This window comes from Silene latifolia, chromosome 2 (assembly GCF_048544455.1).
Source record: "Silene latifolia isolate original U9 population chromosome 2, ASM4854445v1, whole genome shotgun sequence".
NCBI classification, from domain to species: Eukaryota; Viridiplantae; Streptophyta; class Magnoliopsida; order Caryophyllales; family Caryophyllaceae; genus Silene; species Silene latifolia.
The window spans coordinates 71,727,000-71,734,742 of record NC_133527.1 but is presented as its reverse complement, the minus strand read 5'-3'; the positions used below and the strand labels follow the sequence as shown (position 1 = coordinate 71,734,742).

General features: G+C 39.9%; 1 non-coding gene across 1 annotated transcript; it reads left to right on the top strand.

Annotated features, from left to right (window-relative positions):
- The first annotated feature begins 2,635 nt into the window (after positions 1 to 2,635).
- On the top strand, positions 2,636 to 2,742 carry LOC141645479 (small nucleolar RNA R71). Its single transcript, XR_012544961.1, has one exon. It is a non-coding gene; the product is annotated as a small nucleolar RNA R71 (small nucleolar RNA).
- Positions 2,743 to 7,743: the final 5,001 nt, after the last annotated feature.

The following is a 7,743-nucleotide window of genomic DNA, read 5'->3' as shown; positions in this document are numbered from 1 at the left end:
GCGTCTTTCCTTCCAAGACGGGCGAATTTCTGAAGACGAGCGTCTTCTCCACCAGGACGCTCGGATTCTTCAACAGTCCCAAAATTTCAAAATTTCAGCTCAGATGGACGGGCGGATTCTGACAAATATGCCCGGATTGCCTGAAGACGGGCGGATTCCCATGAAGACGCTCGGATTCTGCCCCTCTTTACCCGGATTCAGTTCCATCCGTGCACTTGTATATCCCTTGTCATTTTCCATTCTTCAAATCCCGTGTTCTTCATTGTAGGGGCACTACTAAGGCATGAATAGCCTAGGCAATTTCTATCCCCACACTAAGCTAAAGCACTACACATCAATTAAATCATTAGTCCCTCCCTCACTTCTCTCAAAAATGATAATTTTCTTGATCAAGGCATAAAAATCCAATAATGACAACAAATGTAATGTAAGAATTAAAATGCGAGTTAGGGAGTTAGAAATATTTACAAATGGTGGTTTAGGGAGGACTCCACCAAACTCTCATCCTTAGTGAGATGTCATGGGGGCATGTCCAAGGTGTTGTTGATGTTGCTCAACACCTTGAAGAAGTAATCAAAAGCTTGTTCATTATCATGATAAAGGTCTTCAATAGACCTTTGCCCTTGTTGTCGGTCTTGATCTATACCATTACCAATATAGGGATTGAAAATCCCTTCAAACTCATCGTCCCAAAGACCACAAACTTCATCTACTTGATCACTAAGGATCTCTTGAGTTGATGGAGACAACTCTCCCACTTTCTTGTCTTGGCCAATGAGGTCATCCTCTTCATTGCTTGACTTTGGTGAGCTTTTCAAGCTCTCTTTGTTACAATTCACTTGCTCTTTGAATGGAGCATCTTCAATTTTCTTCTTCCATTGGAATTCCGACTTCTTCCTATCATCCTTCCGGCTAAAATGATCAACCATAAAACATGGTTCATGCAAACGGGGAGCTCTCATGGTTTTATCAAGATTGAAAGTTATGCTCTCATCTCCCACTTCTAGAGTGAGCTCTCCATGCTTCACATCAATCACCGCACCCGCGGTGTGTAAGAAAGGTCTTCCTAGAATGATTGTAATGTTGGAGTGTTATTCCATGTCAAAAATGACAAAGTCCACCGGGATGAAAAATTTCCCAACTCTTACGGGAACATCTTCCCATATCCCTAATGGTTTCGTCATCGATCTATCGGCCATTTGGAGTGTGATATTGGTGCATTTAAGCTCTCCTATCCCTAACCTTTTACTTACCGAGTACGGCATAACACTCACACTAGCCCCTAGATCACATAAGGCTTTGTTGATCGTGGTGTCGCCAATGGTACACGGTATTGAGAAGCTTCCCAGATCTTTGAGTTTTGGAGGTGAACTCCCTTGAAGTATTGCACTACTCACCTTAGTGAAGGCGATAGTCTCAAGCTTTCGGATCGACTTCTTCTTTGTGAGGATGTCTTTCATGTATTTTGCATAGGCCGGCACATGATTGATTAATTCCGTGAAAGGAATTGAGACTTCCAAATTCTTCACAATTTCCATAAATTTTCCAAGTTGGTCATCAAATTTGGGCTTGGCTTGACGACTCGGAAAAGGAAGTCTAATCACAATGGGCTCCTTCTCCTTGCCCTTGTCTTCATTTTTCTTTGAAATTTCTTCTTTTGATGGTTCTCCATCCTTGGAGTTTTGCACAATTTCTTCTTTGTCACTAGCTTCCACAACTTCATCCTCAACTTGCTTCTTCGGTGCTTCATACCTTGTACCACTCCTCAAGTGAATGGCACTAACCGTTTCATGTCTTGGGGGATTACTTTAAGGTGGTAATTGCCCCTTTTGTCTTTGTGAGCTTAAATATGCTAGTTGAGTCAATTGGGTTTCCAACATTTTGGTGTGAGCTAGGATGTTGTTGATGGTGATTTCCTTTGCTTGACTATCCTTTTGCGTTTGAGTGAAAAACTCTTGTTGATTATTTTGCATTTGGAGGACCGCTTTTTGAACATCAAAACCTTGGTCATTTTGTTGATTGTATGGAGTTTGATTTTGGTAACCTTGGTTTTGGTTGTAAAAGGGTCTTTGATTTTTGTTTCTCATGGGAGGTGGGGTGTATGTTGGTTGAGGGTTTTGAACATTTTGGCTATTGTATGAGAGATTTAGATGGAATTTAGTGTTTTCGTTGTAATAGTTTGAATAAGGGATACCACTCTTGTATACTTGGAAAGCATTCACTTGTTTATTTTTTTCCCCTACATTCACTTTGGTCATGTCCCAAAGTTCCACAATTCTCACATATCCCACTTGGGATTGATGAAGATGCCGTCATGTCATTAACATGATGCTTTGGTGATTTTGAGGCTTCTTCAAGTCTAGCCATAGCTTTTTCAAACTTCAAATTGATGGTATCAATGTGAGCACTAAGTTGAGCACCCAATTGAGTAATGGAGTCAACTTCATGCTTTCCTCCTCTAGTATCCTTGCGAGGTCTACTATATTGTGAGTTATGGACCGCCATTTCCTCAATTTTGTTCCAAGTTTGATTGTCATCAACTTCGGTGAACATTCCATTTGATCCCATGTTGAGAATGTTCCTTGAATCTTCATAAAGACCGTTCCAAAATTGTTGTACCAAGAACCACTCGCTAAGTCCATGGTGAGGACATGAGTGACAAATTCCCTTGAATCGCTCCCAAGCTTCATAGAAAGATTCTTCATCCCTTTGCTTAAAGCCCGTGATTTGAGCCCTTAGCATGTTTGTCTTTTCCGGTGGATATAACTTTTTGTAGAAAGCTAGAGCAAACTTTTTCCAAGAATCAATTCCGAGAGTAGCCTTATCAAGGCCTTTCAACCATTGTTTTGCGGTGCCAATTAGAGAAAAAGGAAACAAGACCCATCGAATTTGGTCTTGAGTTACACCGGTTTGAGAAATCGCATCACAATAATCACAAAAAGTCTCCATATGAGAATGAGGGTCTTCACTAGGCATCCCCCCAAATTGGCTTCTTTCGACTAATTGGATAAATGCGGATTTGGCAATAAAATTTCCGGTTAGATGTTGTGGTGTGGGAGTACCATTGGGTAGGTTCTCCTCGGTGGGTACGGAATGTGATGAAAACTTAGGCATTGTGGGTTGATTTTGTGTTGGATTTTGTGTTGGGTTCTCATCACCTTCTCTTGCAAAAGGGTTGATGAACTCAATAGTATTTGGTTGAATATCTACAAACTCACCAATACCTCTCAAAGTTCTCCTAGCAAGTCTCCTATTGGTTGTCAAAGTTCTTTCAATTTCGTGATCAAAGGGTAAAAAGTCACCTTGTGACCTTCTAGACATGCAAAATATCAAACAACTCGAAAACAATTAGAACAAAACCTTGAGGAGTTTTACTTCCCCAAGGCAAAGAAAGAAACAACTAATAACAATATAAGAAAATCTAAATCAAGTTAACACCGTCCCCGGCAACGGCGCCATTTTTGGTCGTGGATTACTATTCGGTTACTTGTCGTTAGGAGCACCTAGACCAAAACACAATTTATAACTTCACAAACAACTCTACAATTAGTAAAGAGGCAAGTAAAGGTCGGATCCCAAGAGACGGGAATTGAGATGAGATTACTATTGCAACTAGTGGTGTCTTAAGGGTGTCACAATTGGGGTTGAAGTAGAAGATCACTAAACTAAATAGCAATGAAAGTAAACAAGCAAGATGAATTAAAAGGGATGTAAATAATTGATAAAAGGCACTAGGGTGTCATTGGGTTATAGGGGATTCATGGGAATTGATCATACAAACATATTCTCAAGTTATAAGCAAGCAATTATTGTTGTGATTGATCGAGTTGGTTTATATCTTACAATCCTAGGAAAGTTTGGGTCCCGGAGCCGAATCGATTAGATTGTACAACACCTACATGTCGACTTAATCTTCCCTACTCAACAATATGCATGGTCTAATGAGACTCGAGTTGGTTTATGTCTTACAAGTCTCATTGAAAAGATAGGTGATGGGTAAAAAAAATGCAAGGATTCATAGGCTCACATTTCATCAAACATAACATGTGCATAAGTTGAGATCACAACAAGCAAGCAAATAAACTATGAAAGCAAATTAATTTAAGCATGAATCATCCCCCATGTTGGTTACCCCTAATTAGCTATTAACCCTAGCTAAGGTAACTACTCATTCATTATCATGTTGAACATGCTAGCAAGGTTGTCAATCATACCAACAAAGTGAAACATGATGAATAAATGAAAGTGATTAACAATAATTAAAGAGGGATTAAGATAATTATACCTACTAATGATTCCAATAATAAAGCAAAGAATAAAAGAAGTACTTGATGCTTGATTGAGAGGTTGTCAATCTCCCAATAATAACCCAAATAATCTTCAATTACCCAAAATAAAGGATGAACAAGAGAGAGATTAAGGAAATAAAACTTGTATTAAAACTTGATTAATTGTTTATTACAAGATTAAAGAGAGATTTGATTGATATTAACTACCCTAAAGATTGCTAAGAAGAACATGCTCTTCTAATTAGACTAATGGGGTATTTATAGTGGGGATTAGGTGTATGAATTAAGGTTAACTAAGGGCTTAAATGACGATTAAGTCCCTTGTTAAAGAAACGCCGGTCTCTTTTGGAAGACTCTGGTCTCTAGGGAGACTCCGGTCTTTAGAAAAAGATGTGCAACCTTCCTTGAAGCTTGAACAAGACGAAATGGGACTGTCTGGGAATCTGGGCGTCTTTAGCACGGGACGGGCGGATTTGGCGGTCTCTGCCCGGACGTCCAGGTGGTGAAGACGGGCGTCTTCTAGAGCTTTTGCCTGGGCGTCGTGGGGGTGAAGACGCACGGATTGTGGAGTGAAGACGGGCGTCTTCTAGACAATCCGCACGGATTGTTAGGCAGTCTTGTTTCTTCTTCTTTTCTTCCTTTTTCTTCATAAAATCCTTGGGGATTTCCTCGAGGATGCAAGGATCTTTTCTCATCATTGTCCATCTACTATAGTATGTATAAAGGCCTTCTAATATTGTCTCTTCTTGATGCTTGGTCATTGAATTCAATTAATTTAGCCTCATTTTGCCATAAAAATGCAAGGTTTGCACTCCTTTCCTACCAAGGGATCAAAACCTCAAAGAATATGCACAACAAAGTACTAAAGACAATAAATGACCCAAATATGCACTAAAAAGCATGGGAACAAGGCTAATTCGGGGACTAAATATGCTCTAATTATGGTCACATCAGAGGCTCAGGTGAAATATGCAACAACAAAAAAGGAGTTGTTAGCTGTGGTATATGGGTTGGAGAAATTCATGTCTTTAGTTATTAGGTTCGAAAGTTACTGTATTTTCTTACCATGCAGCGCTGAGATACCTATTTGCTAAAAAATACGCCAAGCCAAGACTATTGCGATGGATACTCCTTCTTCAGGAGTTTTATTTGGAGATTAAAGACAAGAAAGGCGCTGAGAATGTAGTGGCTGATCATTTATGACGCCTACCATTGCAAGAAAGGGGAGATTCTTTACCTATTGATGATTCTTTTCCAGATGATATTTTATTGGCTATTTCTAATGCTGAAACTCCTTGGTATGCTGATTATGCTAATTTTATTGTAGGTGATCTATTACCTTCTGACTTGTCATATCAGCAGAGGAAGCGGTTCCTTCACGACGTGAAGCAGTACTTCTAGGATGATCCTTATTTGTTTAAGAAATGTGCTGATGATCTTTACAGACAGTGTATACCGCAATGGGAGACTAAAGATATCCTAGAAGCATGCCATTCTTCTTCCTATAGTGGTCACCACGGTCTATCTAGGACCGTGGCAAAGGTACTTCAGTCTGGTTTTTATTGGCCATCCATGTTTAATGATGCTAAAGATTTTGTTGTAGCATGTGATGCGTGTCAGCGGACGGTAAATATTTCAAGGAGACATGAGATGCCTCAGGTTGGCATTTTAGAGGTTGGAGTTTTTGATGTTTGGGGCATCGACTACCAAAGACCATTCCCGTCTAGCAAAGGCAAAAGGTATATTCTGGTAGCTATTGACTACGTGTCCAAATGGGTAGAGGCCGTTGCTTCGGTCCACTGTGATGCAAAGACTGTCATCCAGCTTTTCAAAAAGGTAATCTCCCCGCGCTTTGGTGTCCCTCGAGTTGTCATCAGCGATGGAGGTATGCATTTTAAAGAAAAACAACTTACTGCTCTTCTGTCCATATATGGTGTAGAACACCGTAGGGGTTTGGGTACCACCCTCAAACTAGTGGTCAGGTAGAAGTTTTCAATTGGGAACTTAAAGAAATCTTAGGTAAATTTGTTTCAAAATCACGAAAAGACTGGAGTATGAAATTAGATGATACCTTATAGGCGTATAGAACTGCATTTAAGACACCAATTGGTGTATTGCCATATCGTTTAGTTTATGGTCAGTCTTGTCATTTGCCTGTAGACCTAGAACATAAGGCATGGTGGCCAATTTGTGAGCTCAATTTTAACTCTAAACTGTGTGGTGAGAAATGTTTATTGCAGTCAGATGAGCTGGAGGAATTTAGGCTGAATGCCTATGACAGTGCCCGCATCTATAAGGAGAAGACTAAGAGATGGCATGAGAAGAGGATCATACCGCGCGAGTTCCAAGTTAGGGAGAAGGTGCTACTGTTCAATGCTCGTCTCTGCCTATTTCTTGGTAAGCTGAAGTCCAGGTGGAGTGGCCCTTATACGGTAACATCTGTTTCTAAATTTGGGTCAGTTAAGCAAGAAAACTCCGCGGGAGAGAAATTTAAGGTGAATGGTCACCAAGTGAAGGATTATTACGGTGCCAACGACTTTGTTGGTGTGGTCGAATTGCTGTATTTCGACCCAATGTCTGAACCTGAAGACTGAGGTAACAAAGGTCGAGCAAGACCTTAAAAACCAGCGCTGACCGGGAGGCAACTCGGATTGTACACATTTTTGTAATTATGTTTAAGAACTCTTTAATTTTCGTGTGTGTGTGTGTGTGCGCTTTTATTGCTTTTTAGTTCAAGTTCTGTCACCAAGTGCTCTTGCAGTCTGCATGTGCGTCTTCTGCCTATAGGGGATGGTCAAAAAGGAGAAAAACACGCTGCTGTTCAGGTAAGAAAAGTCGATCGAGTAAGAGGAATAGTCAATCGACCAAAATGGGAAGCAGAACCAGCGAAAAAAGTCGATCGACTGAAAAAGTGGTCGATCGACTACTTTTTCAAATGCCCAAACTCGAAAAAGTCGATCGACTGAGCCAAGTTGTCGATCGACTAATTTTGATATTGCCAGCGTGTTTCAAACTTAAATAGGAGGGAGTCTATTACTCCTTATTTTACCATTAATAAACACAAAGATAATAAGAAAAAAAAGAGGAGCCGTCACCACCAAGCAGCGACAACACCATCATTGACACCTTCATTCCTCTTTTCTTCATTTTTCTTACTTGTTTTTGGTGTTAATTCCTCCTATTTTCCGTCTAATCTTCACACAAGTAAGTTTCCCTTTCATGTATGATTCATTTCCCCTTGTTTTTCGCTGTTTTTTTTACCCAATTTCGAATGCATCAAAACCGAAGTTAGGGTTCTATATTTAGGGGGTTTTTGATTCTATTGATTACTTCATGTGTTTTTTGCTTAATAGCCCTATTTCCTATTGATTTATTTACGAATTACGGTTTACAATTTGGGGATTTTACTGATTTTGTGTTCTAATCTTGTCTAATATGCTAAATAAACCCTTTG